Source organism: Schistocerca gregaria, chromosome X, assembly GCF_023897955.1.
Source record: "Schistocerca gregaria isolate iqSchGreg1 chromosome X, iqSchGreg1.2, whole genome shotgun sequence".
NCBI lineage: Eukaryota > Metazoa > Arthropoda > Insecta > Orthoptera > Acrididae > Schistocerca > Schistocerca gregaria.
In genome coordinates, this window is record NC_064931.1 from 786,935,495 (window position 1) to 786,954,503 (window position 19,009).

The 19,009-nt window shown below is 41.6% G+C and overlaps 1 protein-coding gene across 4 annotated transcripts in view; it reads left to right on the plus strand.

Annotated features, from left to right (window-relative positions):
• Positions 1–19,009, plus strand: part of LOC126299537 (talin-1) — a 267,085-nt gene that overhangs the window by 36,656 nt on the left and 211,420 nt on the right. The window lies entirely within an intron of this gene.

The window sequence follows — 19,009 nt, forward strand, 5'->3', positions numbered from 1 at the left end:
GCTCACTCCGCTACAGAATGAAAGTCTCATTCTGATTAAAAATATGTTTCGAAGTATTTATCAATAACAAGTTTTAAATTTAACTCATAGACCCTCTTCAACGTAATTGCTGTTTTTACTGTTCGAGTAATGCGAAATAATATCTAATGTAACCATTCCAAGCGAGTTGGAAATCAAGCACTTGAAACACACAGATGACACTAAGCCTTCTAGTATCCTGTACTCGTCAGTGCGTGTAGTTCAACACAGGGAATTGTTAAGACATATTGGAGTCTCTTGGTGTCTTGTCCATGCGGACGTAGCTATTTTCGAGCCCCTCCCGTGCAGAAATGTTTTCTGCGTTACTTTTTCTTTATGCACGTTCTTATATTATCCCGTTGTTTACAATTTTAGGAAGTGAAGAAATGAATACCGGACCAGTGACCGTAATTTGTATCAAAGATAGAAGTGGCTCTCTTTCAGTTCAGCTTCCAAATTAATTGTAGATCTAAATTAACCTTCCACATGTAACTTAAATTTGAAGATATGAGAAGCGTGTAGCTATTTGGCTGCAGCATTTTATTTTTTTCCGATTTTCATAATATTGCCTTCCCTCTAATAAACATTAAATCTTGACCGAAATTCCGAACACTTTAGAACACAGGACTGTGAAACATTAACAGCTCGTTTTCCGAAATTCACTGGCAAGATGATTTTCATTGACATTTCAGTCTGTGACACCAACAAATCTTTCGACTATCAGAACGTGCTTTCAAAAGCGACGCAAATGGAAAACTACCGGACGGTAGCAGTGTTGCTGAATATTTACTCATCGATATTCGGAATAATAAGTTAAAACCGTTCAGGTACATCCTCTCGTCCTTCCAGAAAGATCATCCGTGTACCCTCTCTTAACCTTCCGCTCTAATTAGCCTTTTTTTTAAAAAAAAAATAAATTAAATGCGTGACATGGGTACACTCACTCGCCGTCTGTTCAATGTCATTGTAATGAGGGGTGCATGAGTTCGCCGTCTCTAACTTTTTTTCTCGTTCCATGAATTTATGATGGTAGTAAACCGTTCTTAATGGAGTAAAAACATAGACTTTATCATTTTTTCTGTTCAATAAGGGATCGCCAAGACTGTAGAAGATAATATCCGTTTTTCCACCGTTCAAGGGAAACGACGGAAAATCTTGGCCAAGATGAGTGAACGAGGACTTCACATAAGACCCATTGTAAGGGCGATACATTTATATTTTACGTACAGCCCTGGGAAAACGAACCGAAATCATTACATTTCTTCGGTTTGCTATTGCACGTAGCCACTGTTACAACTGAAGTGATTTATCAGGCTGAAGTCAAGCTGTTTGAATCAGGCACGAGAAGTCGAGCTGCAGCGCCGTCTTGGCGAACGAACTTACCACTTGGCCAGAGTAGCACACTCTTAGCTTTCTATTCCCATGTGGAATAACAGATGACGTTGCGTAAACATGGCGCCCACTGCGCACACTTTCGGAGCGTGATTGGAGTGGCTTCCTATGACGCTCCAAAAGTTGCCGCTTTGTTGTTTGATTCGTGACACTGCCAGCCACATGCAAAGTTGTATGCCTGACGTCTCCAGTAGTTAATTGGAGAGGTACGATGCATTATGTCGCAGTGATCATTATCATTTCACTATTCGGCCATACCCCCCCCCCCCCCCATACACAGCGTTTATATTTTGCTTTTTTAATATTTCCCCTTCTCGAATCATTTCTGTTGGTCGGTTTTTAAATTCATGCCAGCTCTGACCTATTACCGCGCACCTTTACTCACTGAATGTGCGTAGCCCATTAGCTTCTCTAGACTGCTACACATATACTGTACAATATCGTATACTCTACTAGCAAGCGTACAATGTGTGACGTAGTGGACTTAGTGTGTTGTTCCTCCCCTCTTCCTCACCGCCCCCACCCCCTGATATTCACGGATGATGTGCAGCTGCGGTTCACCGTACCCCGATACCCAAAATTTTGTAATTATGGTCACTTCGCAATATCCTTATTGCAGAGGGTGATGTATTTTTGAATCATCTGTGAAGGTTAGTTTTCTTAGATTTGAGAGGGACAGAGCGAGGACACTCGCATTAGGCTAAGGCTTGTCATAACTCAATCTTGGTTAGTCTTATATTTTTCGATCTTCAGAAACGGTTTTCCTCTTAAATTATTATAATTTAAGGGACAGTTTATTTTCATTTTTTTCTGCAGCATGGACAATAGTTGATGCTGTATTTTGGTCGAATTCCTGTGGCACGCAACCAGGACTTACTACAGTTCGCCTAAAATGTGTTTGGTTTCAGGTCAGAGCTTTAAGTGCGCCAGCCTTGCAAAAGCACGTGATATTAATTGAACCTCGATGCAACGACCATGCTACGCGATGCCTGCATTGTCGTGCTCATTCAGGAAAATTTCTGTTCCAATCCGTTTTTGTGGTGTGGAAAGCATGCTGCTGTATAAACTTTTTCATAAACATTTGCAGATTTCATTTTACCACCGATCGCAACAGTAATCCGAGACTAAGCAAAGAAAAACAGCACTAGGTCATAAGAACACAGACGTAACCACTCAGCTAAACATCGCCCGCCATTCACAGTTTCTACATCTGTGGTATATATGCAGGGTGGTCAGAAACAGTATGGAAAGCATGCAAGGGAATTGCAGGGTAGGCTGTGGTGAGAAATAATTGCAAAGAAAAAAATTCGATACGTTGCGCCGTTTCTGAGTTAATTAGCGTTGAAGATAGCCAATCAGTCCGTTGTGTGCGAAAATTCAAGCGGCCTGTTAGAGACGGTGTCCTCAAACGTATCATTTGGTTTCCTAAAACCGAACAAGAGAGCGATACAAAAAATTTGCATGGGTCAATAGTAAGGATCGAATCGGAGACAGGGTTGAGCAGTCTCGTGCGCTATCAGGTACGCTATGAGAACAACTGACACTAATATTGTATCTGGCTGGCCACTTGAATTTGCGCGCGCAACGGGTTGATTGGTTAACTTCAATGCTAATTAACTCTGAAACGGCGCAACTTATAGAATTATTTTCGTAAGACTTATTTCTCAACCCAGCTTATCTTGATACACCCAATATTAGCGATTTTCTTAGTTATTATTCATCTATTGTGCGTAAGAAAAATGACTGCCGATATGCTAATCTAAGCTCTCTAGTCTTTCTTACCTTATTTTCGTGTTCGCTACATATGATACGATGGTGCAGCAGAGTTGCTGCAACCTTCCTGGAATACCAGTTCTCTACATTTACCCAACTGGGTTTCGTGAGAACAACCATGTGTTTCCACCATAGATTCACGTTTAATTTCCCTGAGCATTTCTGTTAACACTTTCGAATGGGGTACATCTACATCTGTACTACGCAAGTCACCTCACTGTACGTAGCAAGAGGATTTCTGAATTCGTTGTGTGTCTGCTGTCAGGTCTACTTGTAAGAACTCGAAACGCTGAAGCAGTATTCTAGAATTGCTCGCGCTAGCGTCTTGTTTGCGATTTCTTTTGCAGATGCGCTGTACTTTCCCTGAACCTTCCTACAAATTTTTATCGTTCACTTACTTTCCTTACTACTGACTACGTGTTAGTTAAATTTCATTTCGGGTTATAGTGCTACCAATATGTGACGGACATGATAAGTTTACTAATAACCTTATAATCAGATACAATCGCCCATCACCAGGTGGATTTATGCTCACATCGTGTACAATGGTTCATCACTGCATAAAACCTTTTTTCGCTGCACCATAGCCAAATCACCGTCGCGCACAACTGTGGCAACACTCAATCGTTTCATGTGGTCACTGCCATACCGAACAACAGGACGACTTTGAAAACCACATTCTATCTCAGACAGCAACCAGAAAGTGTAATAAATGTATATCAGTTGATTGATAACTACAGTACACTTAAGAGTTGGATGGTCTCTGTTGGTTTGGCTTCTTCGAGGACACGACACTATGGTATATGTAAGATCGCAGGGAGCCTTTCCGTGTAGCTTAACGCGCAGAGAGCTAGCTTGCGAGACTGGAATATGAGCCAGACAGGGATCCATTGCTCGCGCCGAGTTAACGGCGGCTGGTGTGATCCTCCAGCCAGCCTAAGTGTAGGTTTTATGCGTTGTAATCAATCAGTATAATCCGGAAGACAACTGGTCAGGAGCCATTGGATTCCTCAGTTTGATTTTCCGTGGCTTCTGTAAAGAACACTAAATAAATTCTGGGATGATTTCCTAAACCAGCGCGCGGGTGATACATCCAACAGACCAGTGAAATAGCCATTGACCATCAGATTGTGTTGAATTTCACTGTGCTTTAGTTTTTAATCATGGTCTTGTCTTTCCCCGATGTAGTAGTAGTAGTAGTAGTACTTTTATTCTTTCGTGGGTCAATTTAAGGAAGAGGGGTTGGAACCTGTCGTGGTATTGCAGTTTAAGAACAAAATATATGATTTATATATACATACACGTACGTCATCAAAGGCCTACGTTTCCCTTGCATATGCCTGAAGTAATGTAGATAAACCACAAGAAATGTAAATCTGTGAACCAGCTCACCTTCGTAGTTATTTCAGTGAAACAAGTCAACAGGAATTTGGAAACCGTGGTGTTACTTGACATTTTAGAGGTTAACGAGGAGAACAGGGCAAGTGCCATCACCCAATTTCTCAGTAACTTCGCTCGATGGAAGACGGGTCAAAATAAACGAAAATGTGTTTGGCGTATCCGTAGATACTTGACCGTTTCTAAGAAACCGGCGCTCAAAATTTTCAGTAGTAATAATAGTAGTAGTAGTGACATTTCTTCGTATGAATCTCTCTTAGAAAAGAAACGTCGTTAACACTGCTTAAGATTGCCCACTGGCAATAATTTCACGGAAAACCATGCATAATAGATAACTTATTTTTTTTTTTAACTGGCGCTTGCAGTTGACTGTGAATTAAGATACGCTACAGGAATTTCACCGAAAACAATTTCAAATAATTTTCTCATTCTTTTGCTCTTTTTTAAATTCATTCAATATACAGACATTTAACAGACGAATAAGGACGACGATATTTCGACATACATTGGAAAATATTCGTGTAGTAATCTTCCACGGACATGGGTAGATAACAGCAGTAATCGGGTTTCGAACACAGGGTGCAAAACTGAATCTGCGAAGCTAGCAACTGTGCCACCGCTTCGGTCGAACTTATTATGCTCTAAAAGACACATGCAGTATCTAGAAAACTTTGACTGACGTTTTTTTTTTCAAATGTTCAAATGTGTGTGAAATCTTATGGGACTTAACTGCTAAGGTCATCAGTCCCTAAGCTTACACACTACTTAACCTAAATTATCCTAAGGACGAACACACCCATGCCCGAGGGAGGACTCGAACCTTCGCCGGGACCAGATTGACGTTTTCTCTGAAACGATCGCGCACCTACGGATAATCCAAGACACGTGTTCGCTTATTTTGTCTCCTTTTTCACTGGGCGAAGTTTATTGGAAATTGTGTTATGGCACTTGCCGTTTTCTCCCCATAATTGCCAGAAAAAATCCGTATACTGTTCAATGAAGGAATATCACGTATTACTTGATTCTTATATTTCGATAGACATATTTGAAAATATTTGTATTTTTAAAACCTTACGTGTTTTAGTAAGTGTTGTCAGGAGTTTAATCCGACCTTGCGCAATTATGATGGTTGACCAGTTTTGTGACAGTTGTGAAACATGAGAGAAATGTCGGCCAGCCTTAGGACAAGCGTACTTCCTGTTGCTGCCACACGATATGCAACCAGTTTCCTGGCAGCGCGTTACTTAATCGTTTGACGATGTGCCATCTTTTTACGAGAAGCGGCGTTGTATACGCAGCAGTTAGAGGACGCGCCGAACCGGTTCTGGGGTCTAGACGGTGCACCAGTATTGCCTTCTTTCCTGCTCTACGTCACCGTATCTGTAACCGACCGCGCCTGCCAGAGACTCACAGCTGAAGCTAGGGAGAGTCCTACTCTTGCGCCGTTCTTGAATTCTGTTTCTTGTTACTTTCTGAACTTGCTAAGGTAAGAGGACCCGTAGGAATTTGCGAGGAAGGCAATAATGAGTACCCATAAGAAGTCTTAAATGCTATTTTATAAAGACCGAAATATAGATGTGACATCGTACATGACGATAGTTGTTACTGAAATCCGAAGTGTTCTTCCAACGCCAGTAGAACAGTCATCAGTGCAGGAAGACTAATTCTCTGAGATACAAGTATAGAGGTTCAGATACTTCGCGCGGTCGTGATAAAGTATAAGTAACGTACACCGATGTTATGTCTTCTCACTGGAGGTACGTTGCTTTTATGCTACACCCGCGCTAGAGAACATCTTGCAAAAAAAATATGAACCTCTTACAGCTACAGTACGTCTAAAATGTCCGGTCACGGTTTGAAGAAAAAGGGCAGAAATTCAAAAGAAAATTTACTAGTAACTTCCAATGTGTCACATATCACTCTCCTATTTACCTTCAGTACTGCAAGCAAAAATAAGTTGGTTTAATGTTCTGACAAAAGTTCCAACTTTTTTACTATAACCAGGATTATTAGCGAGTCTCGCTATTTAAATATGAACATTTTAGGTTAGGCTTTACCGTGAGTGTTATGAATACCAATTGAACTTATAAATCTTGTTGTTGTTGTGGTCTTCAGTCCTGAGACTGGTTTGATGCAGCTCTCCATGCTAATCTATCCTGTGCAAGCTCTTTCATCTCCCAGGACAAATCTTAATGTTACAAAATTAACATAAACCCACGTGGAGGTTTATCCGTAATGGGTAACGGCAAAAAAAGAAGAAAAAACTCACCATTTGCTGTCCTTAAGAAAGATCGTGAGTCATTGGGCTTTGAAAATGCTATGCAGTTCCCATATTGTTTGTTTTAGACGTGTAGTGTTTTCCCTAAATGACTTCAGCCGGAGACCAGATCCCTAATATCAGCAAGACCACGGCCGATGCCTTTTTTCATTTCATATTTATTCAGTACCCATGTTCTTGTGACATCTTTGTCAACAGGAGGTCTCTTCCCTAAATTGTGTGCACAGGAAGTCTTGGCTGTTGCGAGAGCTATAGCTGTATTTTGACGAGCAGACGGTGACGTATCACATAGTTTGCTTGGCCGATACTTCTTTGCCATTGAACGCTCCACATGTGTCAAAAATTACTGATACTTCTTTCCTTGTACAGAGTGTGAAACACGTGGTTTGTACCCTTATCCACAAAATAGCGACAGTGGGTGCTAGAAGAACGCGACGTACGAGTAGGCGACTCACCCCCCCCCCCCCCCCCCCCCTCCCCGTTGCTCGTGCTGGAACAAGGCAGCACTCAGACGCTCCTCCTTCCATGTAGTTCTGTGAAATTAGTTGCCTCCACACTTTGTGTCATAGAAGTCTAGAAAAACAAGATTCATGTTCGTGACTTAATGTTTTGTTATCTGCGATGTCCCTTGTACAAATATACGTTATAAGGGGCAGTCAAATGAAAACGAGGCTGATTGGAAAATGTAAGTAAACTGTAATCGCCATAACTGTTAATATATTTATCCCAGCGTGGTTGGGCCCATATGTTCCAAGGTTGTTCCAACTGCGCTGCAGAAGTTCTACTGCGGAGACCCTACACATTCTCCATACAGCACCCATCTCCCCCATGCGATTTTCATATTTTTTGGAAACCTGAAGGACGTTCGTGGCCGTCGGTTTGCTTCGGACGAAGAGCAGCACGCCATGGTACAGTCGTGGTTCCGTAGGCAACCGCGAATATTTTTCCATGAAGGCATCGGCCGTCTTGGCTCGCAGTGGGATACATGTATTAAGAGTTACGGCGATTACTTTTGAAATGATAAGAAGTTCAATTATTTTTTCCACATGTCTGGTTTCCATTTGACTGCCCCTTGTAATTACATACTTTCCTATTCGCTGCATCGTGACCATTTTAATGATGTAAGGTGATTAAATGAAGCGGCAAAAGCCACTATTTTATAGTTCTTATTTATGGTATCTCGCTGCGACTTTCTTTTTTTGCAACACATGCAAGACTAAATCATATTGCACAGTCGTTGCTTGTTTGAGCACTACTTTCACGTCTTGCAAAATACTTATTCTCTCACACTAATTTTGTCTTCATATATGCTATTTGGCTATAAATTAAAACATTTGATTTTGTAAACGACGCGAAGCTCATGTCAAACAGTGCAAAAACGAACGAGTGAATAATTATAGCCGGCCGGGGTGGTCGTGCGGTTATAGGCGCTACAGTCTGGAACCGAGCGACCGCCACGGTCGCAGGTTCGAATCCTGCGTCGGGCATGGATGTGTATGATGTCCTTAGGTTAGTTAGGTTTAAGTTCTAGGCGACTGATGACCTCAGAAACTAAGTCACATAGTGCTCAGAGCCATTTGAACCATTTTTTGAATAATTATATATTCTCTTGCGAAATGTTGAAGTAAAGCGTGTGGAAATATTGTGCTCCACGTATAGCGCAGCGCGTGTTTTAGGGAAAAATTATGTAATTAAAGACGGCATAAGTGCCCGGCAGCAGATGGCATGATGGTAACAATATGCACTGTGCAGTCTAATGTGTAACACGTTAATTGTAACCGTCGGAAGGTAAGCATAGTTGCCGAAAAGTCATAACTTCAATATTAAATTTTTTTTTCGTGTTTCATTTTATCATAACTTGCCTTCCCTCTCAGTTGAAAATTGAGCATACTCTTTTGACGAGTAGGATTTTGGTGTAGAAAACCCAAGGATCGTTACTAGCGAAATTTCCAATACGTGGTTGTTCGTGACGGTTTAGTCTATTAGAGTTTCTAATCTTCTCTTGCGAACTTTGTGCAAGAATTCCAATTATCGTAATTTTCAATCAGTTGCAGTTACCGTGAACGAACTCTCAAGTTGTAAGGCCGTGCTTTGAGAGGAACTGCGGATTTGCTCTACTAGGTGTGTCTTAGATCTTACACAAGGGTCACACAACTCAAAAAGTTTCTCGAAATGAAACCAATAAAATATTTACCAGAATAAGAAATATCTTACAAGTAATTGGAAGTGTGGCACATTCTTCCTGGAACACTAGAAAAGAAGCAGTTTCGTCGCTTCGTATGTTCTGCTCAAGATACGAAAGTCGCGTAAGGGGCGCTCCGATCATTATTAGTGTTACCGAATATTACCATTATTAAATATTATTATACATCGAGGTCATCTGTTGATACCTTGGTCGTAATTAGTGCGCCAGATTTTCCATTCATAATGAAATTACTGTTGGCAAAATTTATACCATCTGGTATAATGCTTCTAGAAAGTACATTTCTAAGCAGTATCAGGTTACAGGTGTGTTGGTTTCATTATTCGTTGCCAGGTTCCAATTTATCATTTTTTCTTGGTGTCTGTGACTAAATATTTGATGCGTAATTGCGAGAGGTACTGATCAAATCAAATACAGAGCATCACAAACCTCTAGGGTGGGAAATGAATATTTCAGGTGGTAGGAGATGTCGAATGAAGAATACGTGTGACATGTATTTGCTAACTGCTTATTTTTCTTAACAAACAGGTGACTGCAAACTTTGACAGTAGTGGTGCAACTGTGTGGGGGAGGATACCAAATCGTCTGTGATATGTCTACGGTGAAGTGTTTAGCTCAGTTCACAATTCATGCCTGTTTATCAAAGATAAGGAGCATACGCGTTTCTGGACCTTGGAGACATGAGTAGAGAGGTATTGCCAGTATGAGCCCTAAGATCCAGATATCAGAATTCCTGGAACTGGTGACATCAGCATTAGATTTTTTGTCGGAGTCGCTTACGCCAGCATTCAGCAATCGGGCAGTTGCATTATTCTCAGAATTTATCCCGCTCCCTCACCCCCGTAACTAGTGGCGTTATGTGTTTTTTTACGGGAACGCGGAGGGCCTCAGAGCACCAATGGCATGCAAGCTTGACCCCACTCTTCGAGTAATTTTAATTTTACAATTTGTTTGCGCGAACCCCGTCATTTATTCACTGTCTGTACGTACGTCCAGATCTCGTGTATTCAAATAAACGCTTGCGTTGAGCGAAGAAGACTTTAACACCTCTACTTTTTGTAAACACATTATTATCAGAGAAATGTGTTCACTGCATGCATGCGTGTCTAAAGGACATTTTAATGTGAAGATTCACACACTGTATAAACACAGACAATGTAACAATAACAGGCGAAAATGACGATAAAATATTTCTCTCTGTGCGGGAATCACGAAGTGTGCGAGCGTGAGGATTGTGGACTCCGTGATATGGAAGTTTGAGTCGGTTCTGTAGGTGTGCTCGGATAGCCGAAGTGGTTAAGGCGACCGCTTGCGTTAAGCGGAAAATCCAGGTTCGAGTGCCGGTCTGGCACAAATTTTCTGCTATCACAAGCAGCTGACATCAGTCGGGTTTCGCGAAAATGCGTCTAAATTTCGTACTATAGACATAAGTTTGGCAGCAGACTAATTGGAAGAAATTTATGACCGTAGATAGCAACTAATAAGAAACTGAGTTGTTCGCACAGTAAAATCTGAGATTTGTGTGGAAAAAGATAATCAACAAGCACCAGTCAGCTTGCTGTGAAATGCGCACTTCGAATAATAGTGTGGACAGTACTGACGGAACAGCAGTTGCTTTCATGTCATGAGCGTTGTGTGCAAGCAATGAACCCAAATTATTTTGAACCCAGAGTTCTGTTAATGGCTCCTTGTAATGCATAGAGACTCTCCGTCGTCACCGTGAACAGTTACTATGAAAGTTCTTTATCTCAGTAAATGGCTAAATATTAGTTTTTGACCATTAGTTCACCATCTCAAGATACTCTATTTAGCTCCTTTTCATCTGTGTAATTTTGGCCATAAAAGTTTGAGTTACATGTATATTTCCCGTTTGGCAAATGAACGTCATAAAGAGAATTAAATTTATCTAGGACGCCTGGTTCACATTTCCTATTCCAGCATTGTGTTGGAGACTGGACATGAAACTTGAGACCGATTGTATGTAAATTAACAATAGATAAGTTTTTGACAGTCCAGATGGAGCCAATCAGGTATTTCCAGCATGAAGTCAACCTGGCTGTGGCACCGCAAGATAGATAAAACAATAGTAATGTAATGTGATTGGCCACTAGAGCCGTTGTTTAGTTATCGTATTTGACTGAAACATATTGCGACATATTTTTTCGAAATGGGGAAAGTGTGTGTGGAATACTTTTGCTGTTTGTTAGTATCTCTCTGCATTCTGCAGAGTGAGATTCGCTGAAATACCCAACACGTTAGCTTTTGTTCATGTTTGTGTGGTCGGTAGGCAACACTCATCTAAATAAAAATTTAAAAATCAAAAAATAATATAATTCGCTACTTAGTCTCTTCACGGGTTCTACTGGGCTGAGTCAAGGAATTACGTAGGCGAAAGTGTTGAAACGTGGAACCCGTCCAACCTGTTTCCAACGTTCGCCTGTGGTTGTAGCTGTACGCTAGACAGACACTTTTTAACACACTGTTGTTCTACCGAGCAATTAAAATGTTGACTTCTGTTTGCTGAATAAAGCTGTAGAGTGTAATGTAAACAGAAAAGGAAACACCTTTATTTGTTCGGGTTCTCATCAAATCTGCTGTTCTGAGAAGTCAGAAATGTGCTATGTTGCCTCGTGTGTCGCGTGTTTCAAAAGCTAACGGTTCACAGGCAATTCCCGAGAATCACGAAAGGGATGTGGCAGTAGGGCACAGTTTTTGATACTAAATGTATTCACTCGGCAAGTGGCTTATTTTTCACAACCTTCTATGAACGTGCTTGATATTGTGTGTAGCAGAGACGTGAAAAATTTGCTAGGCTAGAAATTTGTTGAGAATGGATTATTTTCCACAACATTGTCTGAATGTGCTTGATATAATTCGTAGCAGAGACGTTAAAACTGGCCTAGACATCGCAACCTGGTAAAAAAAAATGACACAGGTCGAAAAACTAGATTTTGTTTGTCACTCAAAAATACGTGTGAAGTGTCCCACCGCGCACGAAAAATATAATGGAATTTACTGCCAACAATATTTACTTGAAATGTAAAAGAAGGTAACTATTTTCAGTGTAAGTTTTATATACTAATTCTTTAAGTCGAGTTTTTTCAAGTATTGCATTTTTGAATTGTGTTTGTTCTCGCCAGCATGCGACAGGATGAGTAGTAATGATTCTGTGTTGTGAAATAGACTAAGTCGGTTAGAATTTGTCAGTTTGTCCCTATATGTTAGTTTAGAGTTTTGGCGCGCTGTTGCATAAGCCTACCCAAACAACCGATTTCTGGACGTACAGTAGGTATAATAAAAGGAGTGCATTACAGATCCTTTTGTTCTGATTTTAAGTAATAATTTAAACTACTCTAAGTGCACATCTTCATCGCGGTCTTTTTGAGTCGAAAGTTCACTTGTGGAAGCAAGATAACTAGAAAAGGACGTACGCACAAGTTGCGGGACTATTTCAGACATTTCAGCGTTTATTGTGTTGCGTTCAGTTCTAGTTACAATATCGCTTCCACACACGTGCTTATTTAAGATTTCGCCGTATAGTACATGCACATATATTTACAGTTTTCTCGATTAGGTTCGGCAACACGATGAAAAGTATTGATTTTTACCCGTGATTCTACCAAGATTTTCAAGGTCCAGTTTAACGATGACATCTTGCGACTGGCGAATTGTTTACCGCAGAAATTGCTTAAACATGTTTCGTGGTTGGTTTGACAGAAGGTACATTAATGAAATCTCGAGGGTGTTTTATCTGTATTCTTTGTGCACAGTTATTTTTATTACTTTTAAAACGGTCGAAAGAATACCCTCCCAGCAAAAGCTCGTTTCTAACAAGAAAGCTGTTATTTTATTATGCAGTTAGGCATAGTAGAAGCTGTTTTTTAGCCGCATTCCTAAGAATATACAAAGGTTTTTCACAGTTTGCAAAAGAAATCACGAAAGTCATTAGATCGTGTTGTGATGTCCACAGTCTTTTATTTTCTGCGTATACTCCTCTGTAAATGGATACTGATGTGATGGGCGTTTTGATTCTTCTTAATTTTATGATAGGATAGAGTGCGTCGTTGTCGCTCTATCCATTTTTGAAATATTGGGAGTGTGGATGTGGACATAGAACGTAGGATTTTTAAGTAACACGAGATGCATTTGAAGAAAGTCGTCGTTTTTATTGCAAAAAATTTCCCAAGACTAAATTTAAAACAAATACAGAATCAAGAAGGAAAGGTAATTATTAATTGTAATCCATAGCTTCTGGAAAAACATGACGAACACACACTTTAAAAAACTCTCGCGTGTTGTTGATGCCTTTAAAACTGCAATTTATTAAGCTCTGTGCTGCTGTCTGTATGCTACTGTAGCTCTGGGTTTGCTGCAAAAAGCGAAGTTCGGAAATAGGCTTGCCGGGGCGCTGCGCGTGTGATGCAGGAAGCGCTTCGCCACAGGAAGCCGCCACAGCCGCCGGAAGCCGCATCTCCCGCCCGTCTCCTCTGCATTTTTGCCGCTTTCTGACTTCTCTGTAAGTGACATACCAATTCCCGGATGGGACAGTTGAGGCTTCGGGCTATGTACTATGCTGGACAGCTAGATCGTCTCGCGCAAAGGTAAACCCTCATTTCACGTGTCAGTGTCGCATCAAACTTAAGTGAAATTTAAATGCACACGTGTGGTATATCAGTTCGTAAACTGAGACATTTGCCCTGAGAATAAGAAAAAAAGGTGCTCTGTAAGCTACCCTTGGCTGCAGAGTTCGTACAAAAGTTGTATGATTAGCTAATAATGGAAATTTTTTGTAGGTCTCAATAGTTGCTGGTTTCTGAAGTTGTGCCCGCGTTATCAGAGTTATAAAATAGTGGACGCAACTTAATATTTCGATAAATCCTGTAGACTTTATCTTGGCACCTAGATACGGAATGCTGAAAATCACTTATATACATTTTTAAAAATCGGTTTTCCTAGTACGAAAAGGTTTTTCAGAGATCGGTACCAGTCACAAAATTTGTCGGCTAATGGAATTATTTAATGAAGCAATATGTTCGAGGTATAAACATCATCTTTAGGCTACAATGCCAATACAAACAAGTTTATAAAAGTACATGTAGATGACCACAACACATGCCAAGGCTCTACAAAAAACTTTAATATCTACGTGTCGTTTGATCTATGTTTTGTATTGCCATTGTGGCCTGAAGACGAGGTTTACACCCCGAACATGTTGCTGTATTAAACAAAATTTAGTGCGCATCTCGTGGTCGTGAGGTGGCGTTCTCGCTTCCCGCGCCCGGGTTCTCGGATTCGATCCCCGGCGGGGTCAGGTATTTTCTCTGCCTTGTGATGACTGGGTGTTGTGTGATGTCCTTAGGTTAGTTAGGTTTAAGTAGTTCAAAGTTCTAGGGGACTGATGACCATAGATGTTAAGTCCCATAGTGCTCAGAGCCATTTGAACCATTTTGAACAAAATTTAGGTAGTAAACAAATTATGTGATTTGTAACGGCATCTGAAAAACCTTTACATATTTTTGAAACAGTCACGGTCGATTAAGATTCAACATGGCTTTGAATTGTAAAGTACTTACTACCCATGACAGTGGGTTCACGTCCGTTCTCTTGCTGACTTTCAGATTTTGTTTGTGATGACATTTAGCTGGGTTTCATTCTACAGCTCAGATCTTCGCTGATAAGGCTAGTGTTGTCCTCTCAAGAGGAAAAGTGACCCATTTGTCTTGTGTACTGTTGGGTCATTCAGAAGCAAGGATACTTAGTGCAGTGTTCACCTTCATTTCGACCTTGATATTATTCATGAGTCAGGCATAATGCCATCGTGCCTGCCCCCATCAAACACAACGGAGATATCTGTGACCTCTTGTAGCCGTCGCAACAGCCTCCAGTGGCACTGACGTGTGATGGTGGAAATTATTGGTCACGTATTTGAAGTTCCGACTAGCAATAAAAGATTATTTAGAGTTTATTACCGCTCAACGTGGTTGGAAATATCTTTGCAAATGATCGTATCTCACCTGCATTAAATATAGCTCGATCAATGTTTGGAAACATTACAACGTAAGAAAATTATGTAGTGAAAGTTATATACACAGATGACCCAAAAACCTGACCGCCAGCTTGATAGTGCGTTGGCCCATCTTTGGAACGCAGTTGCAGCGAATCTGCGTGGCATGGATTCGACATCCCCTTGGTAGAGTTCCGGATGTTGACTTAATTCATAACTGCCATGATGCCTTCGATTACTATCACAGGCCCCATGAAATCTCGCCCATAGCATAATATTGCTCCAACCTGCCTACGTCCGTGGCACGGCTTATGTTTCGAGCTGCACGTTTGCCTGGATGACTGCGTATCCGCACACGACCACAGACCTGGTGTAACAAGAAACGTGATTCATCTGAGTAGGCGTCACGTTTCCATTGAGCCACAGTCCGATTTCGACGATCCTGTGCCCACTGTAATCGTAATTGACGATGTGGTTGCCTCAACATAAAACACAAAGGGGTCGTCAGTCGTCTGCTGCGGAGCCCTATGTTCAATAATGTGCACGGAGCAGTGTGCCCCGAAACACTTGTGCATGTACTAGCTTTGTACGACTTCGTCCAATCTGCCGCAGATGGCCCCACCTGTCCTGCTGCAAGCCTCCGAGGTCCACGTTTTGTGATGAAGCGTGGACGCTCAGTACCCTCCGTTTCCGAGATGCTCATCAGTGTGTGTGTGTGTGTGTGTGTGTGTGTGTGTGTGTGTGTGTGTGTGTGTTTTACATAAAACGTCTGATTTAGCCGCGAGATTTTATTGATTTCATTTGTAACATGTGGATTTCTCAGCCGAAAATGCAGTTCATCACTTATCTTATAAAAATCCCACTTATTCAATTCTGAAGATTCTTCACTTTTTCAACGTTCCTAGTTTCAATAATGGAATTAGTATCAAATGGTTCAAATGGCTCTGAGAACTATGGTACTTAACTTCTGAGGTCATCAGTCCCCTAGAACTTAGAGCTACTTAAACTTAACTAACCTAAGGACATCACATACACCCATGCCCGAGGCAGGATTCGAACCTGCGACCGAAGCGGTCGTGCGGTTCCAGACTGTAGCGCCTAGAACCGCTCGGTCACACCGGCCGGCGGAATTAGTTTCTTAAGTAAAACATTGATGGACTTCCCCCACTATCTCTATTTTTCGCGCAGGCTCAAGTTTGTTATATATTACAACGATCGCTTTTTAAGGGTGGATAAACAGATCAGTTTTTTGCATTGCAAATAATTTGAATCTAACATTCGGTGCTCACTGAAAAACCCTCCTGATGCAGCTGAACATAAACAGATCTTTCCCTCTCCGTAACTGGCTTCTTGACTGTTTACAGTTTTTTGGCAGTCTTCTTTAAACTCGTTCTCGCAAGAACCAGAAACAGGTGACATTCACACAAGTAAAGGTTTGCCAGTTTTGAGAATTGTTCTTCCATCAGATTCCTTGTTATTGTAGGTGTCTGCGTAGCGTATGGATACATGTCAGGTAGAATGTTCAGTCTTGACGTGTGCAGTAAAGCAGCTTCGCTGCAGCTTTACATGGTCAGTCAGTGAGGAGTCTCATTTCGCCAGTCACCACCTAACGAAGAACGTCGTACTGTTCATACGGTTCTTAGTTTGTGGGGGATGCTCTGCATTACTAGATCAGTCACAGCAGTTTTTTTTTCCAGTGCCTGACGTTCGTTTACGTTTGACTATTCCATTTACTACGCAACTTGTCCTTATTTTTATAAGCAGAAGGTAGTGTCTGTCTATGATACATTGAAATGCGATATCTTTTGTTATTCTCTGTTCTTGTAAAGTACCTGCTTGAACCATAAAGGAGAAATTATTCTTCGGTTGGCGTAGGTGGGTGGGATAAGAAACCCGAACGCACAGGTAGTTTAGGCTCCTGTTCGATGGTTCCATGAGGTTCAGTACTGCTTGCGATAACCAGTTAACCAACGGGCCCTTTGCAGTTTGTGTTGCAGTAGTAACAGTAGTGCGTTCGTTTACAACAGTTGTCGCTGGAATGACAGCATTAAACATTGTTGTTCAAATTTTACCACTTCCAGCATTCTTCCAAGTTGCAAACAGCAATTCAGTCTTGTCTTCCATATTAAATTTTACTAAATTTTTGTAATAGTGGTAAACGTAATTTTGAGATAAAAAAAGTAATAGGGAACGTATAAGTATCCTTCCAATACATTCTTTCGAAAATGTTGCAGTTCCTTTAGAGTATTGTACTCAGGCTCGTTTTCCTGTGTAATAAAGCTGTTATGAGTTGCCCTCACTCCTTAGTAGACACAAGAAACAGCTGTTGTAGGGTTACTACTTAAACCTAACTAATCTAAGGACATCACACACATCCATGCCCGAGGCAGGATTCGAACCTGCGACCGTAGCGGTCGCGCGGTTCCAGACTGTAGCGCCTAGAACTGCTCGGCCACCACGGCCCGCTCAAGTTAACACACGGAGAATATAATTGCATGTAAAGCTTCCCCAGTCCACCATCTTTGAAATCATAATTGATAGACTCATTAATGAAAATCTTTTGTAGTGCGCGGTCGACTAGTGACTCTGTAACACCCATGCCCTAGGCGGGACCACAAGCCTTGACTTGGCGACGCTAGCAGGGAGGCCAGCAGAACACGGTGTTCGCTCATCGGTACTGTGGCGCAGCTGCGTTACCCTGGCCCGGCGCGCCCTTCCCCGCTTAACCTCAATAAGTGCCGCTCGGGCAACCTGTGGCTTCTCGCCTCTGCCGCCTCTCATTTTACTGAGAAACCGCGTGGCTGCCCATTGAAGCAAGCTTTGTCTTTCACAAGTGAAGTTCTTTTCCAACGGCATGTTTATGAGGAATACATTGCCTTTCGTTTAAAATAATCCACATTACTTTTCCCTGTGGGGAAAAGTAACAAGGACAGGACCCAGATCTGACCCACATAATTAGGGCTTTTGGATAGATTCCCAAGTTTTTCCTAACTAAATGCAGACCAGCTTTCTGGAAATCCAGTGCCCTCTATTCATAATCACTTTCTTGTGTTCATCAAGTTACTAATATGGGACAGTGAGAAGAAATTGTTCCCAGGGATATATCCAACAGCGTCACTAGTGCTCACTTACCAAAGAAAATATGGTGCTGTCAGAGTTCAGGGTATGACTCCCGAGACACTCTCAAGACGCAAGTAGTCAGTGATTGTGCACTGTCGCTATAGCTAGTAAATAATCCTGCTGAAAGACAGCTGCACTACGTCGACTGGATATGATCGTAGAAGTGCGACAATTTATTTGAAGTGGAACGGCATGTAACCACCGCACGAGTCCAGTGGGAGTGACGAATACTGCAACGTTCAATATCTCACGACTGAAGATAGCTAAAAGCTATTGTTACTGGAGGAAAAGTTGTGCGTCGGCCCCTACCCCCTCCCATCTCCGCAGCCCTTTCACTGTGGTTGCACTGTGTCCAAATCTGTTTCCATTGCATCCCCACCGTCTTTTGAAAAGGATACGGCCGCTTTCGTTCCCCATTCTTCTCTAATCTGTGCTTGTGCTCCGTCTCTAATGACATCATCTTCGACGGGACGTCAAAACCGAACCTTTCATCCTTTAAATACCACGATTGCTACTGGAAACATTGGTCACAATGATGGACTTAGATCCCTGATCAGGAAACCAGCTGGTGTGAAGAGTACGTGGGCGCATGGACTGGGCGGGTATCATGATCAGTGCAAGAACACCAATCCATATTAAATGAAATACCTGAAGAGAGCGTTACGAGTTTCAGCTAGAGTTAGTCATGACCAAACGTGTTATTGCTTGTCGTTATTCCAGTATGGGAAACACCTGGTGTAAAGTTTTATCGTACATTCTATTCTGTACATGAACTTCGTGGAGCATATGAGTACTTGATGGATACTAACTGTACGATACAAAA